This window comes from Calidris pugnax, unplaced genomic scaffold (genome assembly GCF_001431845.1).
Source record: "Calidris pugnax isolate Ruff unplaced genomic scaffold, ASM143184v1 scaffold231, whole genome shotgun sequence".
Classification (NCBI taxonomy): domain Eukaryota; kingdom Metazoa; phylum Chordata; class Aves; order Charadriiformes; family Scolopacidae; genus Calidris; species Calidris pugnax.
The window spans coordinates 115042-132406 of record NW_015090996.1 but is presented as its reverse complement, the minus strand read 5'-3'; the positions used below and the strand labels follow the sequence as shown (position 1 = coordinate 132406).

The 17365-nt window shown below is 43.9% G+C and overlaps 1 long non-coding RNA gene across 1 annotated transcript in view; it reads left to right on the top strand.

Annotated features, from left to right (window-relative positions):
* LOC106895779 overlaps positions 1 to 17365 on the top strand; it is an 89136-nt gene that overhangs the window by 22806 nt on the left and 48965 nt on the right. Inside the window, exon 4 of the long non-coding RNA XR_001413510.1 lies at positions 12009 to 12114. This is a non-coding gene — a long non-coding RNA (uncharacterized LOC106895779). The remainder of the gene's footprint in view (positions 1 to 12008; positions 12115 to 17365) is intronic.

Sequence of the window (17365 nt, the reverse complement as noted above, 5' to 3'; positions counted from 1 at the left end):
CAGAACTTACTTTGATGTTTTCTGCCCCCTTGGAGCAACCTCTGCCCCTGCCAGGCTGAGGCAGTGCTGTGTTGGGGCGCCATCAATACGCTGCCGCATACCATCCCTAATTCTGGAATTTGCTGCTCCCACCCACAGCGGGGTGGTTTCACAATGTGCTTTTCTTGTGCTGCAGCAGGGACAGCCTCCTCAAGGACGTGTTTTTCTTAGTCATGTGGATTTGTCAGATCCAGTCTTTTTTTCCCATTCAAATGAGCTTTTCAGTGTCCTCAGCGTTGGACAAGCACAGAGGCTCACATAATCAGTCCAGATGACTCCTTAAGGAGACTTTTAATATACTGCCCAGTGATTCCTTCTCTTTGAAGGGTACCTTGCTCCTGGCTTGGACTGAGCAGTACTGTGGCACTCGTTCTGAGTAAAAGAAATGTCAGCGTGGTCCTTTTTCAGCAAAGAACAATATTTCCTTTGAATATTTACGCTGCAAAACCACACTGGCAAAGGGCTGTGCAGAGGTGGGTAGATTGGGAAAACCTATGGGACTGCACAAGGAATTAGAGATATTTCCTTTGAATATTTACGCTGCAAAGCCACACTGGCAAAGGGCTGTGCAGAGGTGGGTAGATTGGGAAAACCTATGAGACAGCACAAAGAATTAGCACGTGGTTAGATGTGGAGACCCTACAGATCTGACCCCAGCAGACAGAGCCTGATCTTACCTGGCTTGGTAGAACTTTGCTACTACAGATCTGACCCCAGCAGACAGAGCCTGATCTTACCTGGCTTGGTAGAGCTCTGCTACATTGAGCGACACAACAACAGTTTATGGAATGTGAGTTGCCTTTTGTTTTTTTTAATATTCTGCTCTCCAATGTCCACCCTGAGTGGCCCAATCAGGGACCTCCGAGATCATCGAGTCCAACCATTGAGCGACACAACAACAGTTTATGAAATGTGAGTTGCTTTTTGGTTTTTCTAATATTCTGCTCTCAATGACCACCCTGAGTGGCCCAATTCCTTTTTCTGAGGGTGTGTTTCCTAGCTGTTAAATGTCAAATTATCCAGATTAAAAAAAGCCCCTTCCAGTAAGGCTTTGGTTTGTTTCCTATAGAATCATAGAATTGCTGAGATTGGAAGGGACCTTTCAGATCATTGAGTCCAGCTGTCAACCCAACACTGACAAAAACCACCTTTAAACTGTATCTTTGAGCACTACGTCTACCCATCTTCTAAATACCTCCAGGGATGGTGACTCCACCATTTTCCCGGGCATCCTGTTCCTGCGTCGCTGTTGGTAGCTAATTCCCTCCTGAAAAATTGTTCTCTTCTCTGAAATAGAGAACTGTCTTGCTGCTGGGATTGTGGGGATGCTGACTTTTCCAGCGTGGGAGCATGGGGCAGCACAACCTGCTCCATGTGCTGCCTGGGGAAGCTCCTTCAAAGTTAGTCTGGAGGCATTCACCGCTACGCTCTGCTCTGCAGTCTGGGCATGTGTTAAATATAGGAACAGCAGCTGGAAGAACAGAGGCAGAAGAGGGAACCTGAGGTAACAAGAAGACAATACTGGTCAGATTCACTGTTTTTTACCGGTTTCAGTCAGTTTTCCTCACTTCACTAAAATTCTGTTTGGAAAACAACCCCCCTTTTTTTCTTCTCCTGCTGGGCTTGTGATTACAAATAAAAATGTAAGCATGTATGTGGCCCTCTCAAATCACATTTTCTACATAGCTATATTGAATTGGGATCTTCCAAACACAGCAAGGCCTTTTCACAAATATCTTTTTTCCCCTAATGTTTCCCATCAGCCTGCCGCAGGCATTCAAAGAGTAAGTGTTTAAATAAGGGACTGAAAGGCCAATGCCAGTTCCTGGAGGACACAGGTTAAAACGAGAAGGTTTTTGGCAAATAATTGAAATGTGACTGGAATTTTTCCGGTATGCTATTGCCCCATTTGTTCCCTTTACTCTAATATTTAACAAGCCTTTATTGATTACAGTGGCAGGTTTGTACTGTAAGTGGAAACTGAAGGTTATTTTTTCGTTCCATAATCAATGGCTATATATATTTCATGTATGTATACATATATCACATATATTTCTCAAATCAGTGCTCGGAGAAATCACGTCCTGGTGCAGTTGTAAAAGCAAAAGGGTATTAGTCATTTTTTAAATAATGAATCTCAGTATCTGAGTAAATTCTCCACCGAGATATGCAGAAAGTCCCCGTTACTGCTGCATTACCAGCATGACTGAGTCTGGGGATGAACTCAGCTTCACAAATGGTGTAAGTTCCCTCTGAGTCTGCACTGAGGTCAGCCCTCTTTTCCCTGCTTAAGTGGGAATACTTCAAATCTTATCTGTGGTTAAGTCTCTTTCAGGTTCAGCTGGCAGCTGCTGATCTCTTTTGGCTTGTTTTTTTTTCAGATTCCCATCTGCAGGGAGCACCGTGAGGTCCCACGTGTCCCCCTGCTTCCCTGTCCCAGTCCCACGTGGGGCTGGTCCCCTCTGGGGTTTGAACTGCCAGTGCATGGAAAAAGCTCATTTCCCAGCTGTACACACACCTCCAGGATTTTTGCTTATGAGCCAAGGTTTTTAGTCAAATGGGGAGGATTTATGAAGCTGATATAAATCTGTCAATGTGACAATGAAACTTCTACACACTTCACTTCTTATCAGCCAACCCATTCCTATAAATAACTGTTAATTTGCAATTTTCAACATATCTTCCTCCCTTTTTTTTCTTTCCTTCTGCTGTTGCCAGAGCTTCTTGTGTCCATCTGAACTTTGGCAGCAAAGCCCATTTCCATACTCCATGATACTCTTAATCCTACAGCTATGTGAATGCACATCACATCCATGCCTCAAAGGGTGGCAGCCACTGCCACTCTGGTCCTTAGTGCTCGACTGAATTTTCAACCCAATTCTACAGTGCATTTAAAACCACATCTGTGTCATTCTCCCTGGGACAGGGATGCCATTACTGGTGGGGTTGGAGGGCTATAGGTGAATTTTCTTCAGCACAAGTTTCTTACTACTTTCTCTTGATTTTGGCAGAATTTTATACACTAGTGTTAGTAACTTGATCAAACAAATGTGAAATCTCACTGAAATGTGGGGGTCAGGTCTGTGTGGCAAAACTTATTTTGCCTTTGCACTCCAATCCTCTTGTTAGTCATAAATTCCTGCTCCAGCTTTCCCATAACTCTGCCTGAAACTGATGTCAGCTGTAGTTAAACAGGATTTTTATTTGTTTAGTCCTAATGCAACACTGACATGCTTCTGAAATTTTCACCTGTAACTTAAAATTTATCAACAGCTAACACCTCGCCCATCACTCTTGGTGCTCCTTGGTATGAATTATCTCAATCTCCTGATTTAAAAATATTTCTATCCAGTTAAAATTGTTTATTAATCTTCCTGCTTGGTTGCAAATTGACTGGAAGTATTTAATCGTTATCAGCCAGTTTGTTCTTGATTTTCCTCAGTGCTGGGAAATTAGCTCGTTGGCAACAGAATTGTAAACGTTATTGATTAGGACTTTCTCTGATTTCCTACAATTCATTCATGAGTCCTGCTTATGAAGCAATGGCAAGTGGTACAGGGGGAAATGAACCATTTATCCATGTGGTGTACCTGGGAAATCGTTAATCTTTAGATTCAGTACTCATTATATTCCTATCACTATAATAAGGTCAATAACAAGCTATATTGAGGTTGTGTTAGCTGTTGTCTAAAGTTTTAGAAAAATGTACTTATATTTCACTAATGACTGTCTGTTCTTCAATAGCATACTGTTTGAATTCTCAGCTTCATGTCATTATAGACAGGCACAGAAGGATTGACTTCTCCTTTTGGCCTGTCTCACAGACTTTAACAGGACCCTGCTTGGCCCTTGTACATCCATCGTTAATAACTCACGAAGGATTGACTTCTCCTTTTGGCCTGTCTCACAGACTTTAACAGGACCCTGCTTGGCCCTTGTACATCAGAGCATTGCTCAACGTTAATAACTCATGGCTTGAGACCCACCTGAAATGGTTCTGGGCTGTTTGTGCCTTAGAGCAACATCACTAACTACTAGGAACAGTCAGTAGCATGAAAAATAAGGAATATGGTCCCACAGGTGATGTTTCCCAGCTGATACCCTTCAGCTCTTCCTTCTGCCCCTCATCTCCCAACGTCTTTTTCCCAGACTCTCCCTCAGCCTCCCTTATACACCCACTCCTCCAGTCTCATTAGCAGGTCAGTGCTGGGTGCTGTAGGATGGACTGACAGTGCTCTCCTTGCTGCCCTGGTCCCTGTGAGCCCCTTAAACTCTTGGGAAATTCCACACTGCACTTCCCAGCAGGTGGGCTGCAGTGGGCAACACGGGCATTTAGTGCAGGGCATCAAATGACATCTGCAAGCGGGAAATGTCAAGCATTTTGGTGTTCATTCCTTAGCTATAAATAATAACAAATTCCTTCAAAAACTGTCTATATCCTCTCTTTCATTGTTCTTTATTTCCGCGGCAAATAACTCGCAACAATAAAAATGAAGGGATGCCAAATCCGCCTGGCTCTTCAAAGTGAATTCTTTCCTTGAAATGAAGTTCAGTTGAAAAGTTTGACCCTCCTCCCCAGTGTTCGTGCAAGACAGATGGGCTCGTGCTGCCCTTCGGCGTGAAGCCACCCTCAGGGTACTTTGTTCCTCTTTCCTCCTGAGTCTGAAAGAAGGAGATCAGAAACTTTAGGTCTCCCTCCTGTCTTGCAGAAATTTTCTCTGCTATCTGTCTCCTCCGGGTGGAGTCACTTCAGGCCATGTGCATAATGATCTGCTCACCGGCGCTGGCTGGTATCTTACCCTCCTGAGCCATTCAGTCACTGATGACTTCTGTTACAGTTCTGTCCTCGGGTTCCTCGGGGTTTTCTTCCTTTCTCACTAACAAGTGTTCATTATTTCTCCCTTAAACTCCACAGGATCCCATGGTGGATTTTTGCATCTTTTAATTTCCCAGGAGGGATATGAAGGGTCTACAAGTAAAATGCTTTGCTTGCTCTTATCCAGGAGATTACAGAGGGGAATCGGATAAAAGCAAGGGTTGAATACTCAATGCTTTGCCATTGTCAGCAGCAATGCACTTTTCGTAGAAAATAGCATTATCCTTATGCAGTAGGGTTTTAAAAACTTTTCCCAGGCATAAAAAATGAAGGAATCAAATTCTTTGGACACTACTCTCTGCTGCCGTGAAGTTCCTTTCATTACACTGGAGACAGAAAAAGGAAATAGAGTGAGTAGATACCCCTAACTCCCATAAAATACTCAATAAAGAGATACTGTCTTTACCACATACAGTTTCCCCAATGTTGTTCAGACTTTATCTGGACACCGGCTGTCCTAAAAACCACCAGCAGAAGCTGCAGAGCTGTTGTGATTTGTACAGAAGACCGGGCTTTGTCATTGATATGTAGAGTTTAAAAATTTCTGCGAGTACTTTGGTATCTGAAGTCGCCATATGCTTGAGCTGGTGTCCCTTGCCTGCCATGATGAGAAAATTGTGATGCCTTTGGAAGAGTGAGAAAGAACAGCATGGTAGGAAGCTGGGATTCACACTGGCATCTCTGTTCCTCCGGCCATTTTAAAATTGATCATTGTGAACATCATCCGTACTAATTATTTTTGAGAAGTTACAGTGAGCAGCCTTGTAAGACTGTTGGACTGTGCTCACAATTAAGAAGGATTGCCTAAAGGACAAAGATGGCTTTTTCTTTTTCCACAACCCTGATTGAACTCTGATAAAACACATTTTTCCTTGTTTCTCTTGATGTACCCTTACGGTATGAGACGAATAAATTACACAGTGGGAAGTAAATGGGAAGATTTCATACTGATAACCATGTGTGTGCTTTAGTTTTCCCTGTTGTTTTGCTTCACCATATTTCCTGCTGTAAAATGAGTGTGTACAGTTACACATCTCTGCTCTCTCAGAGTTTAAAACAGTTCTTCTTTTCCAGATGAAATCTTCATACACCTCATGACACCTCCCACCTGGTCTAGTGGGAGATGTCCCTGCACATGGCAGGGGGGTTGGAACTTGATGATCTTTAAGGTCCCTTCCAACTCTAACCATTCTATGATTCTATATTTCTTATTGGAAACACGTCAAAAAAATGCAGAATTGTGTTAAGAAATCTAAAGATGGTAGATGAAATAACGTTAAATGTTTGTCTCTGCTTCTCTTAAGTCCCTATACTTATCCCTGTAGCTAGAAAAGTTGCAGCTTAACCTTAGAATTTCACTACCAGCCCTTCTACTTAGTTCTACTTACTGGTTAAACCCAGTGGAACTGATGGACTTTCCCTTAGGCATACCTGTCTGCTCTCCATCGTTAAAAACTCTTCCTTTTTAGCAGAAGAGAACAGAAGCTGTTCTGATTTTTCCTCGCAATGAACACTCTTTCATGCAAGGTGCTTTATAGGAGCCCAGATAGTAAGTGGATGCCTCTGTAAAGTGCTTATATAAAGTGCTTATACCAGCGGAGTCCCCTCTTAAGAAGGCAGACTCCCAAGGAGGATTGTAAGGCAGGAGGATCAGAGCAGAGAACAGTGATGAAAACGTGTCTTAATTTAATTCACTTTCTCAGGCTGCCGTACTCCTTTGTCTGTTATTTATGACAGGAAGAAAGGTACTTCCATACTGTTTGCATATACGTTCAGCCATCCTTTCTCCTAGTACAGGGAAGTCTTTCCATGCATCTCTCTGCTTTATTAAGGGCTGACATCTGCTATGGAGTCATCCGGATCCACTAAGAGGTCTCAGGGCTGGTACAAGGGAATGGAAGTGCTGGCAGGGACTGCTGAGCATTAGGGTAAGACGTGAAGCTGGCTCAGGATGGGGAGGTTGGGATGTGAGTGGGTGCCACAGGACGCAAACAAGGGAACATCTGGGCCTGGATTAAAGGAACATTATAATTACTCAGCACAATTTAAACGAGACATCGAAAGCCAGACAGCGCCAAAACAAAAGGAAAAATTTATTTGTGGAAAAACTAAACCACAAACCACTAGTTTGTCAGCCAGGGTTGTACCAGCCAGGTTATGTCAGTCATAGTGGCCAAATTGAGTGGCTGGTGGGACATGGGCAGATGAGGCAGCATGGGGCTCTTTAATTTGCTCTTGAGAAGCAAGGTTAGTGACTGCAGTCTAGGCATGCCTTTGTTTTGATTCCCAGAGGTGGGCGATGTTCAAAAATGCTCTGCAAAATCTGCAATCAGCTCTTGTATAGGAAATTATTCCCCTTCACTACACACTTCAGTGAAAAGCCTTCCTCCAATTTAAGCTTTCCTGCCACAAACTGTGAGCTTGCACTTCAACTCGTGGACAAAAGTAGGTATTTTTCACCTGCAATGTGTGGACCGGTAGCAGTTAACAGATGAGTTTTAAGGCAAGTGAATGTTTAGTTGGCTGAAGTAATTTTACTGTTATTAATAGAGAGGACTACATTTTAACAGGATGAATAATAGAATGAACCTCTTGGCTTGTTGCCAATCCGAACGGTAATATTTAATAATCTTTGCACTGTTTTGGATGGTGAATGACAGCACCAGATGTACAATATTGGTGAGTCAGATCTGAGGAAAATAATTAATAATGTTAGTTGAACAATTTGAAACCTGGTGTTAAGAGATGCTCAAAAGACACCAGCACAATTCCTCACAACAGAAGCTCAAAGAACTGCAGTAGCTGTTGACAGATGAGCTCTTCTCCAGTGGCTTCTTGAACATCTCTGTAACAAATGGTGGGCCCAGTAGCAAAGATTTTAGGTATCTTCTGGTTTGGGGTGGAGAAGAACCAACTGCCCCAGAGAGATGCTCTTGCTTATCCTTGTTGCCGTGGCAACCAGAGTCAGCAGACTTGGTTTTTTACCCCATGAAGGGGTTGCACTTGTGGGGAGGAGAGGACAGGTCAGGTGACCCAAACTGACCAATAGGGTGTCCCATCCCATCTGCCCTGCTCAGTATAAAGGCTGAGGGATCAAAGAGGGTCAGGTTGGCTCCTCTTCAAGGGTTTCTCTTCAACAAAGAGGACCCTGTCAGTTTGTTTACCTTGGTTTCCATCAGTGAATTCTACAATCCAGTTCTCATTTGTCACTGAGGCCAGTCTGGAATTTCCCCAGTGCCTGATGGTGATATCTTCCTGGGAACTTGATATGGTTTTGTATGTATTTATATATACTGTGTCTATCCAAGGCCAGGCTGGATGGGGCTTTGACCAGCCTCGTGCAGTGGGAGGTGTCCCTGCCCAGGGCAGGGGGTTGGAACTTGATGACCTTTGAGCTCTCTTCAACCCAAGCCATTCTATGATTATTTTATTTTTATTTTATTATTAATATTTAATTAAAGTAGTTTAGGGTTTTTTTCCAAAACTTTATTATTAATATTTAATTAAAGTAGTTTAGGTTTTTTTCCAAAACTTATAAATCTCCATGAATAATAGAATGAACCTCTTGGCTTGTTACCAATCAGAATGGTAATATTTCATAATCTTTGCACTGTTTTGGGTGGTGAATGACAGCACCAGATGTACAATATTGGTGAGTCAGATCTGAGGAAAATAATTAATAATGTTAGTTGAACAATTTGAAACCTGGTGTTAAGAGATGCTCAAAAGACACCAGCACAATTCCTCACAACAGAAGCTCAAAGAACTGCAGTAGCTGTTGACAGATGAGCTCTTCTCCAGTGGCTTCTTGAACATCTCTGTAACAAATGGTGGGCCCAGTAGCAAAGATTTTAGGTATCTTCTGGTTTGGGGTGGAGAAGAACCAACTGCCCCAGAGAGATGCTCTTGCTTATCCTTGTTGCCGTGGCAACCAGAGTCAGCAGACTTGGTTTTTTACCCCATGAAGGGGTTGCACTTGTGGGGAGGAGAGGACAGGTCAGGTGACCCAAACTGACCAATAGGGTGTCCCATCCCATCTGCCCTGCTCAGTATAAAGGCTGAGGGATCAAAGAGGGTCAGGTTGGCTCCTCTTCAAGGGTTTCTCTTCAACAAAGAGGACCCTGTCAGTTTGTTTACCTTGGTTTCCATCAGTGAATTCTACAATCCAGTTCTCATTTGTCACTGAGGCCAGTCTGGAATTTCCCCAGTGCCTGATGGTGATATCTTCCTGGGAACTTGATATGGTTTTGTATGTATTTATATATACTGTGTCTATCCAAGGCCAGGCTGGATGGGGCTTTGACCAGCCTCGTGCAGTGGGAGGTGTCCCTGCCCAGGGCAGGGGGTTGGAACTTGATGACCTTTGAGCTCTCTTCAACCCAAGCCATTCTATGATTATTTTATTTTTATTTTATTATTAATATTTAATTAAAGTAGTTTAGGGTTTTTTTCCAAAACTTATAAATCTCTTTCTCTCTTTTCTTCCTCTCCTTGGAGCGAGAGGTGGGGGAGAGCACCAGTTTTGTCATTGGCCAACCCAGCCCAAACCATGACAATGTAATATGAATATCAACTTTGTACTGTCAGAAGAGAATTAATGGGCTATAGATTCAGGAATGAAGAAAGTAGAAAAGGCAGAAATGTTTTGTTTGTGGAAAAGTGGCATCTTTGTCACCGAGTAGGACCAACAGCTGAAAAAGTTGGTGTCCAGCTTCAGAAGCGGTGTCTATAAATTGCTACACCAGCTACGAGGTGAGCTTTAGAAGTCGGTGGCAATGACCAGCAAGGCTAGATAATAACAGTTATTGAGGCTCTAGGATCTGAGTAGGACCAACAGCTGAAAAAGTTGGTGTCCAGCTTCAGAAGCGGTGTCTATAAATTGCTACAACCAGAGTCAGCAGACTTGGTTTTTTACCCCATGGAGGGGTTGCACTTGTGGGGAGGAGAGGACGGGTCAGGTGACCCAGACTGACCAATAGGGTCAGACCATCTGCCCTGCTCAGTATAAAGGCTGAGGGATCAAAGAGGGTCAGGTTGACTCCTCTACAAGGGGTTCCTCTTCAATGAAGAGGACTCTGTCAGTTTGTCTACCTTGGTCTCCATCAGTGAGTTCTACAATCCAGTTCCCATTCAGGGAGATTTAGACTGGATATCAGGAAGAAATTCTTTCCTGTGAGGGTGGTGAGGCACTGGAACGGGTCACCCAGAGAAGTTATGGCTGCCCTATCCCTGGAGGGGTTTAAGGCCAGGCTGGATGGGGCTTGGAGCAACTTGGTCTGGTGGGAGGTGTCCCTGCCCAGGGCAGGGGCGTTGGAACTGGATGATTTTTAAGGTCCCTTCCAACCTGAAACATTCTATGAGATGGTACTTCAGCTGAGACGGGTAATGTTGTTAGCTTCAAAAGGCGTTGGAACTGGATGATTTTTAAGGTCCCTCCCAACCTGAAACATTCTATGGGGTGGTACTTCAGCTGAGACGGGTAATGCTCTTAGCTTCAAAACGTTTTGTCATTGGCCAACCCAGCCCAAACCATGACAATGTAATATGAATATCAGCTTTGTACAGTCAGAAGAGAATTAATGGGCTATAGATTCAGGAGTGAAGAAAGTAGAAAATGCAGAAATGCTTTGTTTGTGGAGGAGTGGCATCTTTGTCACTGAGTAGGACCAACAGCTGAAAAAGTTGGTGTCCAGCTTCAGAAGCGGTGTCTATAAATTGCTACACCAGCTACGAGGTGAGCTTTAGAAGTCAGTGGCAATGACCAGCAAGGCTAGATAATACACTTATTGAGGCTCCAGGAAGAACTTATAGCCCCTTCCAGTACTTGAAGGGGGCCTACAGGAGAGATGGGGAGGGACTCTTTTTTAGGGAGTGGAGCCATAGGATGAGGGGTGATGGTTTTAAACTGAAAGAGGGGAGATTTAGACTGGATATCAGGAAGAAATTCTTTCCTGTGAGGGTGGTGAGGCACTGGAACGGGTCACCCAGAGAAGTTATGGCTGCCCTATCCCTGGAGGGGTTCAAGGCCAGGCTGGATGGGGCTTGGAGCAACCTGGTCTGGTGGGAGGTGTCCCTGCCCAGGGCAGGGGCGTTGGAACTGGATGATTTTTAAGGTCCCTCCCAACCTGAAACATTCTATGGGGTGGTACTTCAGCTGAGACGGGTAATGCTCTTAGCTTCAAAACGTGGATACAACTTAAGTCAGAAACCTTCCCATTGCAGATACCAGAGTCCAGATACCTCTGAAATCTTGGGAAATTAAAGGTTTTGGCAACTTCCAAAACTTGCATCTCTAGAAAGAGGAAGATGGTCTCAGTATTTGGGAGCTGATTATTTGAAAGGACTTTCAGTTGACTGAAACCTTTATGGACTGGGCTAGCCTGTATTCCCAGGAGCAGAGCTGGGTGTTCAGAGCTGTGTCCCCAGAGCAGGGCTGAGCCTGAGCACAGATAAAGGATTGATGTAAGTCCTCAGATGAATGAAAGCATGTAGAGCTTTTTGAATTAAAGAAAAAAAACTAAACACCAAAAATTGGGTCAATGAAAAAAAAAAGTTATCCAGGCTGGAAGAAGGGATAAACACGGGGAATTAGGCAGGCTGGGGAGGCTCCGCACGTGTGACCCAGTCATGCAGCAGTGTCTGCAGCTGCTCTTACTGGAAATGAGCTACCACTGGACCAAATGCCACAAGCAAGGAGGCTTTTTGAATTAAAGAAAAAAAACTAAACACCAAAAATTGGGTCAATGAAAAAAAAAAGTTATCCAGGCTGGAAGAAGGGATAAACACGGGGAATTAGGCAGGCTGGGGAGGCTCCGCACGTGTGACCCAGTCATGCAGCAGTGTCTGCAGCTGCTGTTACTGGAAATGAGCTACCACTGGACCAAATGCCACGAGCAAGGAGAGGAAAAGAGGTTCCTGAAAGAGTTTACTTAGTGACAACTTGCACAGATTTTTTTTTTATTTTTTTTTGAGAGGAAAAGAGGTTCCTGAAAGAGTTTACTCAGTGACAACTTGCACAGATTTTTTTTTCTTTTTGTTGTTGGCTGTATTTTATGATGTGCCGTTTTTAAATTACCCTCTCCCTTGCTTTTAGGAGTTCAGCAAGGGGCTGGAGGCCAAAGTCCTGGCACCTGCAGCCTGTCACCACACTCTTAAGCAGGTACTGAGAGGCGGTGGCATGTGAAGCATGCAATACAAAGGTGAGCAGAGATAAAACCTTGCTAAATTGTTCTAAAATGCAGTTAAAGACCTGTGAGAAACAGCAATATGTTAAAAAGTAGAGTATTTATAAAAAGAATCTCCAATGTCCTTAAAACCTGCTTTTACTTTGCCTCTCTACTGCCTTCCTATCATCTGTTCTCTTGCTTGAAGCTTATTTTTAGTGCCATTAAGTGCATTTAACTGGTGGTCTTATGGCCTATAATTGTCTCCTGACAAAGCTGTTGAACAGCTTTCCTAAAGGTAGTTTAGGGTAAAACCAAAATAGGTTTTGTGATTTGGTTTCTAGTTTGTTGTTTTGGGATTTTTTGAGGGAGGTGAAGTGTCTGTGTGTTATCTAATGAGTGTCTAATGTGAAATATGTAATAATTTCTGGGATCAGGGACGTTTAGGTAGATATAAGGAAATTTCTTCACTGAATGGGTTGTCAAGCATTGGAACAGGCTGCCCAGGAAAGTGGTGGAGTTGCCATCCCTGGAGGTATTTAAAAGATGGGTAGACGTGGTGCTGAGGGACGTGGTTTAGTGGTGGACTTGGCAGTGCTAGGTTAATGGTTGGACTTCATGGTCTTAAAGGTCTCTTCCAACCAAAACAACTCCATGATTCTATGACTACAACACGTGTCCCCATGCTCTCTGACCTGGTGGCTTTGGCTCTCCACTTCTTGCTCACCTTCTCCCTCAAGGGCTTTATACTCTCACGTGCAGAGTGGTTCAGCTTCTAAGTGATGTGGAATTGTCTCTAGTTCACCTTGCATCACCTGAAGCCTGAGATGGGAACTGGAGCCCCATTCCCTGTGTGACTCTGAGCAGCAGGCATGGGGGGCTGCTCTGCACAGAGTGGGGGGGCTTCAGGTGAGGGCAATGGCCAGCTTTGAGCCGTGGGGCTGCTGATCCTCTTGGGTTGCTCAATGCCAGCACATGGAATGCATGCACTTACGGTGAAGTTATTCTCTGAAAATCAGTTTGCCGTGCCCTGAAGTCCTCCTCTGTTCAAGGCCCCATTATTCAGCTGGGTCTTTTGGAGTTTCATACAGAACATTGGCATTTCCCTGCCTCAAGCATGAGTCATGACAAAATTTAGGTGAGCACAAAATGCCTGGCTTCCCAGATGAGGGCATTTGTCCGCATATGTATGAGCTCAGAGGCTCAGTCAGGGAAGGAGGTGTGCTCTTCTAAAAAGAGGTGATCATCAAATTCAAGATTGAGTTGGAAGGCAGGTTTGCTGGAGGTCTCTCTTCAGCTAATTTTCACCTTGAGCACGGAAGGCAGCAGTCTGTATCACTCTCTGTGTTTAGAGGTTGCATGTACAGTTTGTGCTAGGAAATCCCACTCATTTCTGGTTGGCAGAAAGTGCCTGGCAAATATAAGGTTAATGTAAAGACATAAAGTCATTCCTTTGAATGCTCTCCAGAAGGGATTAACAATTTTACACAATTCATTTCAGAGGCATTACCTTATACCTGCTGAGTTATGCCAAACAGGTGTAATAGCAAGGGCATTTTAATGAGCAATAACTGCTGCTGAGGAAAATAATTATTTGCTCTTAAGCTAAACTGGGTAGGGTATGTTCTGAGTGCCTGGTGACAAGCCCTTATAAGTATGTTTAATAACTGCATAACTTCCAGAAGGTGGTAATGTGTGCTCAAAGGGTGCCATATTTCTTAATCTTTCCTTATTTTGCCATGGGTTTTTTTATTATTATATTGAACTTACCAATAAATAATATTTGTGGACAGAAACACTTTAGCTAATCACAGCAATCAGAGGTCACAGCAGCTCAGCAGTGTTGTGGACCTTGTGGCAGAACAGTAAGGGAGGAATAACCTGAATAATGTAAGCACACAGGCTAAATTTGGTTTCATATTGGCCACAGGGAAAGAAGGAAACTGCAGAGAAGATTTCAAATGAGAGGGTTCAGTAGAGGGAGTCAGTGTTAGTGATGCTATGGCCCAGAAAAAGATTGAAGGTGAGGTACTGGGACAGATTAGCAAAATAGCTCAATAAACTAATGAGTTTTGAAAGGTTTCTCCAAAACTAGAACTAGTTGGAAACCTTCTGGCAAAGCACTTTAACCAAAACCACATCTCATCTCTGAAATTAGTGTGTTGTTTAAAAGCTTTTGGATTCAACAAACTTCCACAGCAGCAGCGCAAAGCTGTGAGTCTTCTTGGGTCTTCCTGGAGAGGTGGGAAGGAGCCCTGCCCCTGATGTGTGAGCCTTCTTCTGAGGCAAGGAGCTGAGAAGAGATCTCAAGTATGAGGCATCTTCCCTTCCATCACTGGCCTGGGTGCCAGGCTGGCCTGGTGGCACCTCGGCCACCACCTGCAAGTCTGTGGCTCTGAGAACCAGCCCTCAACTCCAGCACTGGAGGCATCCACCGGTCTGACCGGGGACATCCAGTTGGGTTCACACCCTCCATGATCTGTCCTTAGGAGTCTGCCTCATTGCAAGGCCATTGTTTCTTTTGTAGGGGAAGCAAAGCAGTAATATAAGGAAGGATTTTGAAACAATGAACATTTTATGCATTTACTCAAAGATGTGAGTTTTTCTAAAAGATTTCCAGTCCTACTGATGGCAGCCCTATTTTGTACCTATTTTTTCAGATGCCTCCTTCTTGATCATGCACATATTTAGCAAGAGGAAAGCTGGGAAAGGATGTCCTTGTGTCCCATGGGGCTCATCCTTCTCCCTTGATACTTTGGAAACAGTCCTTGACAAGGCTGACACTTACCCTTAGGTAATAAAAAAACATCTTAAGGGCACTGTCGTGGCCTTTAGCTAGTTCAGACTTTTTGCTGCAGTGAAAACCCCTTCCCTGGAGCAGACCCTCCAGTCCTTAACAGACCTTCTCTCAGCCATCCTGAATGTGGGCTAAGGCAAGGTTGGGTCCAAAGTCAATGGGAGGTTTTTCCGTTGCCCCCTGTGGGGCCCAAGGGTGGGTTTGATTATGCTCCTTCTTGCTCCACAGCCCCAAGAACACAAATAGCATCTACTGAAGTAAGCATGAGACTTCTGTATCCCACAGGAGCGTTCTGGACATTGCATGGAAGGGAGAGCTCTGTTGATAAAGGGGCAAGCTACAAGTTACAGGGACAGTCACAGAAAAAACGTTCATGGAACAGCTCTTTCCCTGGTGCCTCCTTGCCCAGACTGACATTTCTATGTTCTGAATATTCAGTGGTACCAATTAAATGCTTACAGATTATTAATTAATGAAGCAGCCTGTGAGGATTTATGCTATAAGGTTCCCTGGGCACTAAAGTGGCTCTTGCGGACACCCTGGATCCTCTGAGCATTTTTCTTTCAAGAAAATGCTTTTGTGTTGGTGCTGAGATTGGTTTAGAATTGGTTGTGTAGCTCAATATAGCAGTGATAAATAAATGACAATATTTTAAGAAGTGAGAAGCATAGGATCTAGCAGGGAAAAGCCAGGGGGGGAAATCTGGTGTCGGGGAAGAACCACCTTCACATGTAAAGGCTGAGCTTTCCACGGGCTGCAGCCAAGTGCTGGTGCCTCACATGTGCCACCACAGGAGCTGCCACCTTCCATGTGAGCAGGGAGGAACGGCGAGCAGGGCTCTCCGGGGTGCCTCAGTGTGTGCCTGCAAAGTAAATGTCTACAGCTGTTATATAGTCAAGTGGATTCCTTTTATGAAATGCTTATGAGATGTGATTTAGCAGTGTTGGCATTGAAAAACAGCTCCTGTTCTTCCTCTTCTTTTACCTAAGTGGGAGTTTTGAAACAGGTAAACTTTTGCAGAAAACAGCTCCTGTTCTTCCTCTTCTTTTACATAAGTGGGAGTTTTGAAGCAGGTAAACTTTTGCCGGGTACAGCTTGTGGGTTTTTTTTTTTTTTTTTTCAAATGGCCATTTCCTCACCAGGTCTTGAGTGCCCTTGTTTCTCAAGAGGCCCAAAGTCCTATAAAGCCCACGCTACTTTGGAAGCTTGACATTTCCATACTTTCATCAAAGGAATGTAGGAAAAATCTGAAATCTCACCGACAGAAAATATCCAATGTGTACACGTCTCTCTGACTCCTCATCACCAGATGCCTCTCCAATTGCCGTCCTCTGAGAAATGCTGGAGTTAGCAAGTTGCAGAGGATTTTTTTTCAAATGGCCATTTCCTCACCAGGTCTTGAGTGCCCTTGTTTCTCAAGAGGCCCAAAGTCCTATAAAGCCCACGCTACTTTGGAAGCTTGACATTTCCATACTTTCATCAAAGGAATGTAGGAAAAATCTGAAATCTCACCGACAGAAAATATCCAATGTGTACACGTCTCTCTGACTCCTCATCACCAGATGCCTCTCCAATTGCGGTCCTCTGAGAAATGCTGGAGTTAGCAAGTTGCAGAGGAAGGAGCTGGTTCCAGTTCACAGTCTAGACGTGTAAGGTTTTAAGTTTCACTTCAAGGTCAAGTCTTCAGTAGGAAACTTTCTAGCAATTTAATCTTTATTAAAAAAAAAATCATCCCAGATGGATACCGAAGGAGCTGGTTCCAGTTCACAGTCTAGACATGTAAGGGTTTAAATTTCACTTCAAGGTCAAGTCTTCAGAAGGAAGCTTTGTAGCAATTTAATCTTTATTCAAAAAAAATCATCCCAGATGGATACTGATGGGATTTAAAATTGAATTTATAAATACATTTACAGTCCTAATCAGAAGTTTCCTTTACAGTTGTGTGTAGACATGGAATTTAATGTTATGTTTGGTACCGCAAACCTACCATCCTAGAATAATTACTTAATGAACTCTTACAGTGAAAACTTTGCAAAGGGACTGACAGAGGACATTCTATGGCCAGATGTTGAGTGGTGGTGGCCAACAGCTGACAGGACTTGGTTGTGCTTGTGTTGACTGACAGAGGACATTCTATGGCCAGATGTCGAGTGGTGGTTGCCAAGAGCTGACAGGACTTGGTTGTGCTTCTGAGTCTCCTTCTCTGGAGATCTTCAAGACGTGCCTGGTCTAGATTGCCTGGTCTAGAATGTCTAGGATTGCCTAGAGCATGTTACTCAGACCCTTCTCTCGAGATCTTCAAGACCTGCCTGGTTTAGATTGCTTGGTCTAGAATGTCTAGGATTGCCTACAGCACATTACTCAGACCTCCTGAGTAAGGTGCTCTAGACAATCCTACTTTAGCAGCATAGTTGGACATAATGTGCTCTGGGCAATCCTACTTTAGCAGCGTAGTTGGACAAGATGATCTCTAGAGGTTCCTTCCAACTC